Source organism: Arvicanthis niloticus, chromosome 4 (assembly GCF_011762505.2).
Source record: "Arvicanthis niloticus isolate mArvNil1 chromosome 4, mArvNil1.pat.X, whole genome shotgun sequence".
Taxonomy (NCBI): Eukaryota; Metazoa; Chordata; class Mammalia; order Rodentia; family Muridae; genus Arvicanthis; species Arvicanthis niloticus.
In genome coordinates, this window is record NC_047661.1 from 72,863,501 (window position 1) to 72,874,134 (window position 10,634).

The 10,634-nt window shown below is 40.7% G+C and overlaps 1 pseudogene; it reads left to right on the top strand.

Annotated features, from left to right (window-relative positions):
• The window catches only part of LOC117707881 (serine/arginine-rich splicing factor 6-like), a 329,309-nt pseudogene that overhangs the window by 174,689 nt on the left and 143,986 nt on the right, over positions 1-10,634 (top strand).

Here is a 10,634-nt window from a genome sequence, read left to right on the forward strand (position 1 = left end):
CCCCAAGTGCTGGGATTTAAGTCAGTGCCACCACCGCTGCACAGTATTTTTCTTGAAGCCCTCACTCAAATGCCTAAAATGATTTTAGGGGCTAGACAGATATGACCAACACTTTTCTTCCAGCAGCAACAGTTGGTGTTATAACCAAAGACTTCTGGTTAGAGTATACTATTGCTGCAGCATTTACACTGAATCTGGGAAAGGCAGCATGGTGGATCAGGATTTAAAACACCTGTAATATATTAAAATGGCAGATTTTGGAAGGGTAGCACAGGAGTCTAGGACACTCTACCTGACATCTACCCTGTTGATGGTCTTGTTGGTTTTTGTCTGATGACTTGAAAGCTGGGATTCAATTTAGGAGCTGGCCCTAAACACAGTCCAACTGGGTTTCTTTGGAGAAACCTGTATGCATTGAACTGAACAGAACAGATGACCAGGGCCTAGAGCAAAGAAGATATTGATCATGAATGTTTATTCACCAGAGAAAGAAAAGACAATGAAGACTTTCTTTTTAAGACTCAGTTCGTAGGAACTTACCTGTAACTGGTGATTCAGAGGATCTGAGTCCCTTCTCTGCTCTCCATGACCACAAAAAAAAAAAAAACTGTTCATGAAACCTTAACTATTGGGTTGTAGTATGTGTCTCAGACCAGTTGTTGGATTAAAGTTTGTCCTGAGTCTGCCCTGCTGAGAGCCTAGGCCACTTGGGGAGACAGAGGCTTGGAAAGTTTGACTGCACTCTGTCCATGCTGCATCCTCCGTGGCTGCTGCATGGGCTATGGAAAGCCTCAGGACCCCACTCGGGGGTGAGAAGTGCAGTTTGAAATCTGAGGGGAGCCAGAGCTAGCTTGTCTGGTTCTCAGTCTCTTCGGCACCCAAGTTGGGCTATGGGAGCTGTGGAAGTTCCAAGAACAAAGAAGGGGCCAAGGTCTGGATTGGCACTGGGACAAAGGGAGAGAAAAGGAGAGATGCTCCAGCTTTGTGCCATGGGGATTACGAGTTCATGGATTGGTTTCGGCAGCTTGCTTGGCTTGCTTGGCTTGCTTGGCTTGCTTGGTTTGCTTGGGTTGGTGGTTTCTGTGGCTAGGAAAGCAGAGAGGTCTTCTGTGGGAGATTAGAAGGAAGCTCTATAGATGAAGGCCTGCTCCACTGCTCCCCACAGTGGATCCTCAATGAAAGAGAAATGGCCCATGATTTTAAGTTGTTTATTGTCATGGTGGAAAGTAAATGATAAACCATACCCCAGTTTTCTCAGGGCAAGCCTAAGGTTAAATACCTTTTGCAGAAAGGGTCTGGGAAGGAATGCTTAATTGACTAGATCCATCTAGACTTTAGGTACCTCATTAATATGAAGATCTGCCTTGAGGCTCCTTGGCTTGTAGTCATGCCCTCTACATGTGGAGGGGATAGTAGGTGTGTTGCCCTACATGACCAAAGGACAAAAATCGAGAGCTGTGGCACCATGTCAGGAGACTGTAGTATGGGGATGTGACAAATGCCTACCATCCTTTGCAGGGAACTGTGCGGGGTCACCTGCTGGGTCACTGGGGTTTCAAACCTAGCTCAACCAGAAAGCAGGCTGCCTTTTAGGGTCCTATATTAACCTAGTAAAAATAGCATATGAATAAAACTTTTGGAATCAGTCTATGGATTCCAGAGATGGTTATGTTCAGAAAAGTTCCTTGTTCAAAGACTTTGCACACACAGGAGAGTTTTTAACCACCTGTAACTAGTGATCCAGAGGATCCGAGGCCCTCCTCTGGTCTACATAACCACAAACAGCTCTGTAGACAAAACCTGATCCTAATAAAATATAATGAAAAAAACTTTTCAAATCAGTCTGTGGTTTCCAGGGATGCTTATGTTCAGAGTAGTCTCGTGTAGTCTAATCAGCCAAGTTCAGCTGTGGGTGTTTGTGCAGACCCTTCACTATCCTTCTAGTATTAGAAACCCTTGGGTTTTCTTCTTGGAATTAAATGTTGGAAATGAGAACTCCAGCCTCATGCTCTTATGACAACTGAGAAGAATATGCCAAAGTGGAGTCTACACCTTCTGGGACGAGAAGTGTTTGTGGGTCAAGGCATAAAAATCTTTAAGGTATTTTGATATTAGTAGGGATTGATTCTTTACAGATTCATACTCCTTAGGCCAGTGGTTTGATAACTTCCTAATGCTGTGCCCCCATAATACAGTTCTCCATATTGTGGTCAACAAATCATTAATTACTCTGTGGCTACTTCATAACTGTAATGTTGCTACGATTAGGAATCCTACTGTAAATACCTGATATAGAAGATATCTTGTATTTAATGCCTATGAAAGGGTCATTAGGCTGCCAAAGAGAATAGGAACCAACAGGATGAGAACCATTACTCCACACCATGCTGCCAGGACACCAGGTAGACTGTTGACAGATCTTATCTTCCTTCAGTTCTTGCAGACCCAATCACACAATCAAAACCTCACCTTTGTAGCACACTACCTGTGGGAGCCTTTCACTGCCCATTCTTCACATGTCCTGTAGATCACATAGTTTTTCCCCTTCTAACACCACTCTTCTGAAACTTTGCTCTGTCTTGGCCCCAAGCCAGGCTTGCACACCCACTGAAACAAGTGCTTCTCCTTGTATGGTAACAGAAGCCTAAATGCAGATCCACACCTTTCTCTCTTACTCCCCTCCACTTACTATTTCCCCATTCTCATTTTCAGCACTGCAGCACCAACCCCAGTGGATCACAGAGAAATTCTCCCCCAATCTTCCTACACCCAATTCATTCCATCATTTCAGCCTGCAGGAATTCACTAGAACACCCCAAAAGAAAAGGGCTGGGAAACAGTTTAAGAGACTGAAGAATTCATCATTCCCTCCTCCAGTCAACTTCAATCCCCTGGTGTCATCTGTAGAGCTATATGATACCACCAGCTGTAGCCTTCCTTTCTGCCTCCCTACATCTCCTCTGAGTCCCACAGACCATCCCTTTTTAACCTCCCTTCCCCTAACTCCAGCATGCACTCACTGAAAATTCACTGACCAATCCTGACAGGGAAGCATGGAAGCTGCCTGTAGATCTTCCCCTCTCCTTCAGTTCTTGTAGAACCACACCTACCAGTCTAATCCCCAACTCTATAGCAAACATTTGGGGTAACCTATGTTCACTCTACCCCAGTCCCAAGCAGACAAATTAAGCAGATTCTGGTATAATGTCCTCCCTCCTGTGAACCCCTTCAGAATTCTAAACATCCCATTCCTTAATGTCAGCTCCCAATACCCAGAAACATTGAACCACAAGTGGCCAAAATTATTAGGTCCAAAGGAAAGTTCCTGCCTGACAGCAGTGATGGCTGTTCTCAATTGTCAACTTGACAATATCTGGAATAATCTACAATTCAGAATTTGTAAACCTCTTGTAAAAATGTAAAGAGAGGTTTATGTCCAGGACTAGTAGTACAGGCCTTTAATCACAGCATTCAGGAAACAGACACACACAGATCTCTGAATTCAACGTCAGTTTACAGCCAAGTCAGCCAAGCCTAGGAAGTGAAAGTGTAATAGAACAAAGGCAGCATGTTCTAGTCCCATAAAGCAGCAGCCATGGGCAGCTTGGGCCACCTGGCTTTAGGCTAGAGTGCCTTCCAGCACCAAGCTTGCTTGCACGATGACGTGCTTCCCACCATGGTGATAATGGACTAATCCTCCAAAATGGCAAAGCAGCTCCAGCTAAATGTATAAGTGTTGCTTTGGTCATGTCTCTTCCCAGCCATAAAACTGTAACTAAGACAACATACAGCAATTACACTCTTCAAAAATCCAGAGAGGAAACCAAAAACAAGGAACAGAACTGCTACTCAACACACAGAAATGTAGAAACTAAAATCTAAATCTTTAATCATTGCAAGACTGGAATCTTAGATGCTAGCCTAAACAATAGAACTGATAACATCCAGGGCATTATGTCTACCCTATAGTCCAGATTTAAAAAAAAAAAAAAGCTGTCCCTAAATATTCTAACATGGCTGAAGCATAAAACAATCTCTATAAAGGTCATAGAGGTCATTAAGGTGAGAATGAAGAAATCCTCAGACAGATCTTTGAAAACAAACAAATAGTGTGAGGAAAGAAAGAAATCAATTAAACAAAACCAGGAAAAGAAAACAGTGGAGGGAAAAGAATAAAAAGTTTAAGGCCTGAAAATGGAAATAGAATCCATAAACAAAATAAGCACTGAGGGAATTCTGAAAATGAGGAATTTAAAATTTCCATACAAAGAATGAATGAAGTAACAGTTGGTTCTTTGAGAAAAATTAACAAGCTCAAAGAAATCCTGTCCCAAACTAATAAAAGTGCAGACAGAATATACAAATTAACCTAATTAGAAATAAAAGGTGAAATGTTAATAACAGACACAGAAAATCTAGTGACTCACATGGACACACTTTTAAAACGACTGCTTCACCACATTGTAAAATCTAAAACAACTTGATAGCTTTATTAATAGGTTTCACATCTCAAGGCCAAATCATGGCAAGATAGTCAATTAAACAGACATAACTCCTAGTCAAATAGAAGCAGTCAATAAAAGGCACCTCACTTGCCACCCCTTCCATTCACGATCCCCCAACCCCTCTTTCTACTTTGTTGCTGTTACAAGCCTCCTGTTCAGGGGGATATTCCATGCTGGACCAGAGTTCAACAAGGGCAGGCCATGAGAATTGCAGGGAGGCCACCTTGTCACAGACATATTCTGCTCTCTCAGTGATCCTTCATTGCAGGACTACCCCTAATCCCTCTTCCCTTCTCTTCACTAATCCAGTTCCCAACATAAATCAAGACCCCCCTGGCTGGCCCTCTTCACCAGACCCTGTCCACCTTCACTTTGGAGCTGCAATGTTGCAGTTTCCTTAGGCACAATATGGCTATTGCACACCTTCTTGACCTCTCCTGCCTTTCTTTCAGAGTTGCCTGTCATCCTCCATCTCCCCTAGGTCCTTATGAGTTTTGTGACTCCCTGTGCTTCTCTGACCCTTTCTTGTGAATGACATCACACTCCTAAAGATTGTTTTTTTTTTTTTTTCATCCTTGTCTTCTGGCCTCCACAAAAACCCTGGTACCAGATGCCCCCAGTCTCTCCTTGGGATTAGCCAGACTAAGCCCCTAACTCCCACTGAATAAGGTGAAATCACACTGAAAATCTTGTGTCTTCCTCCAGTCTAACCTGTGTCCTGGAGTCTCCCATGACTATGGGGTACAGCCCAATCTTCCTCCAGCCCCTTCTTTCATCCACAGGAAATGTGTTGTCCATGCTGTCTAACTCCTTCTAGGGATGTCTTTTAGAAAATCTCCAGGTTCTTCAGCTTGCCCATGACCTGAGTGATCCTAGATGTGTTCACTTTTGCAATAGAATTTGAACACAATACTCCTTAAATAATCAATCCAAAGGGTCACCTATTGACACTCTAGATCCTAATATTATTAGGGACTTTTGCAAATGCTACATGTGATCAGGGAAATGGTAAGGTATTCCCTATTTCCTATTATTCCCTTCTCTACTCCAAGCCCTGTTTGATTTTGTTTGTTCTTCTCCTGCCCAGGCCACTACAAACACACACACACACACACACACACACACACACACACACACAGACACTGTATAAAGTGTCCTGGTTTTTTTCAGTTACTTGATGTATCTGTAAGTTCATTTCAAAGTAGAAGCTGGGAAGTGGACCTAGGAGGATGGGGGGAAAGCAAATTAGAGCCCCTCAGCATTCACACATGCTGCACACATTTTTCCCCAGGCTGGTGCCTATCTCAGCTCTCTCCTACACTATCTTCAATTTCTAGAGCTCAAAATTTTCCATTTTCTAAACACTCTCTTTTCTCATCTTATTGTATTCAGTTCACAGGGATTCAGGTATCTTCTAATTATGAGTGTCATTCAACTATTGTTTTGTGCTGTTCTACTTCAATTAAGAGATGGCTCTGGAGTTTGATATATATATATATATATATATATATATATATATATATATATATATATATATATAGTGTGTGTGTGTGTAAGTATGTGTGTGTTTGTGTATCTCAGAAAATTGAATATGAAAAAGCCAAGTGAACTATGTAAAAAATGATACTGTCTAGTTTCCTGTCAACTTGAATCAAGCTAGAGTCATCAGAAAGAAAGGTGCCTCAGTTGAGGAAATGCCTTCATTAGATCCAGCTATAAGGCATTTTCTCAATTAGTGATCAATGTGAGAGGGCCCATTGCATCATTGGTGGTAGGACTGGTGAGCCTGGGTTCTATAGAAAAGTAGATAGAATGAGCCATGTAGAAGCAAGCAGTAAGCACCATCCCTCCATGGCCACTTCATCAGCTTCTGCCTCTAGGTTCCATATCTCTTTGAATTCCTGTCCTAAATTCCTCCAATGATGGATTATAATCGGGAATTATAAGACAAATAAAACCTATCCTTCCCAAGTAGATTTTGGGTCATAGAGATTTACCTCAAAATTAGCAATCCTAAACCAATAGGTACATGTCTAAATGGAGGAATGATTTTGAATCAAACATCAGAGGCCTTCTAGAGCATTATCTGTTGGCAAAGGGTTATCATCCCTATCCTCTGTTGATTTGAATTTAGTAGTCCAATGCCAGTCTTTGCCCCACCTTCTGCATATTCCAGAAGGCTGAGGTCTTTTCTTTGGGATATTTCTAGGAAAACAAACAAAACAACAACAAAATCATTGTTTCTAGGAATGCCTTGCCTACAATCCATGTTCAAATGACCTTGCTTACCACAATTAAAATATCTGTCGTTTCGACTTTTTGTAATACAATTTAAAACGAATTCTATCAAATTAGCTTCATAAACACGAGATCCAACATCACCTGTATCTCTAATCCATTCTTCTACTGGTGTTCATCTTGCCTTTAAATATCTAATCCCACTTTTGCATTCTGAATTAGCATTTTCAAAGCCAAAGATTTAATCACTATTTTTTGACTCCTGGATCTAATACTATTCTATTTACAGCTAAAGTCAATGTTTGCAAAATCAGTAAAGGTTTTTTTGGTGGCTATGTACAATTTTAGTAAATATCACAGACCTCTTTCCTGACTCATCAATTTTGTCCCAAGCATATAAAGCAGCTAAACTACACATTCTGACTTTCTATTTCTCAGAACTAGAAATGTCTGAAACAAGTCAATTTCAGGAAAAACCACCCCCATGTTTAGCCAATCAGGACCTGCCAGAAGCTGCCCACCACCACCCAGTCTAAGTCAAGCATAAGCTCAAAATAGTAAATCAGCAATGATTCCAAAGGACCACAAAACTTCCCAGAAAATTGACATCCATAGTCACTCCTAGCTCTGAAGACAGAGCCAGCCAATCAAGGGAAGTCAACATTTCCCTACAGTAAGAGGCTTTAAATTCACCCTGTAAAACACACACCTCTATTTTCTTCCCTACATATGACAGTCCCCTGCATGATGGAAAGCCCACATACACAAGGAAACTGAACAATGCTCTACTCAATGATAATTTGGTCAAGGAAGAAATTTAAAAAAAAAAGAAATTAGAGATGTTTTCTAATTTAATGGAAATGAAGGCTCTGAAGAAAGAAATTGAAGTTCTCAGAAGATGGAAAGATCTCCTATGCTCATGGATTGGCTGGATTAATATAGTAAAAATGGCCATCTTGCCAAAAGCAATCTACAGATTCAATACAATCACCATCAAAATTCCAACTCAAGGATGATTTGGGGTTGGCATTCATTCTACAGCCAAGAAAAAAAGCCAGGTTCAGGACTAAGTGTTTTAGTTAGGAGAGATGACAGAGGTTCTGGTTTGTCAACACAATGATGGACTGGGTATTAGGACTATATTGTACCTCACTGGTACAAATTGGTATAATTATGTTCTAATTGTATTTTTAGAGAAAACTTTTATTTTAACAGGAAGGGTGATATGTAGGAGGAGCTAAGGTGAGAGGAAGAGAAGGAGTAAGGAGAGGAGGAGAAGAAAGAGAGGAGAAGCTAGGTGATGAGAGAGAGAAGGGGGGGGGAATGGAGGCAGGTGCTCACATGTTTCCACCAGTCAAAGATAGTTGATATATCTCGATTGGGTATTGGGTTACACTTCTGATTGAGCATTACCAAACTTATAAAGCCTTTGATTAACATTTAAAAATATATATAATAACAAAAAGGAAAAGGGTGCATGGGATAGGGGTTTTCTAGGGAGGGGAATTGGGGAAAGGGGATGGCATCTGAAACATAAATAAAATATCCAATAAAAAATTCCAACTCTATTCTTCATAGAGATGAAAAGATAAATTTGCAAATTCATTTGGAATAACAAAAAACCCAGGATAGCCAAAACTATTCTCAACAATAAAAGAACTTCTGCGGGAATCACCATCCCTGTCCTCAAGCTGTACCACAGAGCAATAGTGGTAAAAAAAAATAAAATAAAATAAAACTTCACGGTGAGGTAACCCAGTCACAAAAGGACAGACATAATATGCACTCACTGATAAGTGGATATTAGCTCAAAAGCTCCCAGTACCCAAAACGCAACTCACAGGCCACATGACATGAAGTTCATGAAGAAGGAAGACTAAAGTGTGGGTGCTTTATTCCTTCTTTGAAGGAGTAACAAAATACTCATGGGAGCAAATATGGAGACAAAGTGTAGAACAGAAACTGAAGGAGTATCCATCCCATGTGCAGTCAAGAATAGCAGACACTGTCGTGGATGCCAGGAAGAGCATGCTGACAAGAGCCTGATATAGCAGTCTCCTTAGAGGTCTGCTAAAGCCTGACATATACAGAGGCAGATGCTCACAGCTAACCATTGAACTAATCAAGGGGTTCCCAATGGAGGAGTTAGAAGACTGAAGGAGCTGAAAGGGTTTGTGGCCCCATGAGGAGAGCAACAATGCCAACCAAGCAGAGCTCCCAGGGTCTAAACCACCAGCCTGGAAGCACATAGCCAGAGACCCATGGCTCCAGCTGTCTATGTAGGGGAGGATGGCATTGTTGGGCACAGGTGAAAGAGGAGGTCCTTGGTCACATGAAGGCTGGATGCCCCAGTGTGGGGGAATTTGAGGGTGGAAAGGTAGGAGTGAGTAGGTGCATAGGAGCACACCCTCACTGAAGCAGGAGGAGGGGGGATGTTCTAGGGGGGGGTCTGTGGGGTGAAATGGAGAAAGGGGATAACATCTGAAATATAAATAAATACCCGATTTAAAAAAGAGAAATTCTCAGACATTTCAATTTTTCTCAATTGTGAATTCTCTATTTACATATTGGCTCTTTTATTATAAAGTTTCTGGGTTTTTTTATTATACATACATATTCAGATGTCAACCCTCCATTAGATGTGGTAATAATAATTAAAAAATCTTTTTCCATTTTGTAGGCTACTGCTTTGTGCAAACCACAGAAGCTTTACAGAAGCTTTTCAGTTTCATGAGACCCTATGTATTAGTTGTTGATTTTAGTGACTACACTGTCTTGTCAGTGTTCTGCTCTGGAAGTTGTCTCCTTTGACATGAGTTCAAGCTTATTCCTCACTTTCTCTTCTGTAACGTTCATGGTACCTGGTTTTACCTCAGGTCTTTGATCCATTTGGAGTTGAATTTTGTGCAGGGTGATATATATGGATATATTTTCATTTTCTACATTTAGTCATTCAGTTTCACCAACTTCATTTGTTGAAGAGGTTGTCTGTTTTGCATTGTGTAGTTTGGGCTTTTTTTTCCTTAGCAAAAAATTAGTTTTTTATATGGTTGTTGGTGTCTGTCTGGATATTGAATTTGATAACACTGATCATTGGGTCTGTTTTTATGATAATGCCATATTGTTTCTGTTACTACAGCTATATATCTTGAGATCTGGAATGGTGAGAGTTCCTGCAGTTCTCTTACTGCTCAGGTTTGGTTTCACTCCCTTGGTTTTTCTTGTGTTTTCTTTTGAAGGTGACATTTGTCCTTTCAACATATTTGAAGAGTTACATTGGATTTTGGTGGAAATTGCATAGAATTTGTAGACTGCTTGTGGTAGGATGACAGTTTTTTGCTATGTTAATCCTAAAAGATGGGAGATCTTTCTGTTTTCTGAGATCTTCAGTTTGTTTCTTCAAACACTTGAAGCTCTTATCATATGAGACTTTCACTTGTTTGGTCAGAGTTAGCACAAGGTATTCTATATTGCCTGAGGCTATTGTGAAAGTTGTTGTATTCCTCATTTCTTTCTCAGCCTGTTTGTCCTTTCTATATAGATGGGCTGCTGAGTTTGTTTGTAGTTACTCTTGTTTTCAGCTACTTTGCTGAAAGTGTTTCTCAACTGTAGGAGTTCTCTGGTGGAATTTTATGGTCACCTATGTTTTCTATCATATCATCTGCAAATAACATTTTGACTTCTTCCTTTTCAATTTGTGTCCCCTTGGTCTCCTTCACTTTTCTTAGAGCTCTACATAAGACTTCAAGTATTGTATTAAATAGGTAGGGAGGAAGTCCACAATCTTGTCTTCATCCTAATTTTACTGGAATTGTTTTGATTTTCTCAACATTTCAGTTGATACTGTCTATGGTTATGTTCTAAACTGTGTTCTTTATATTTAGCTACATC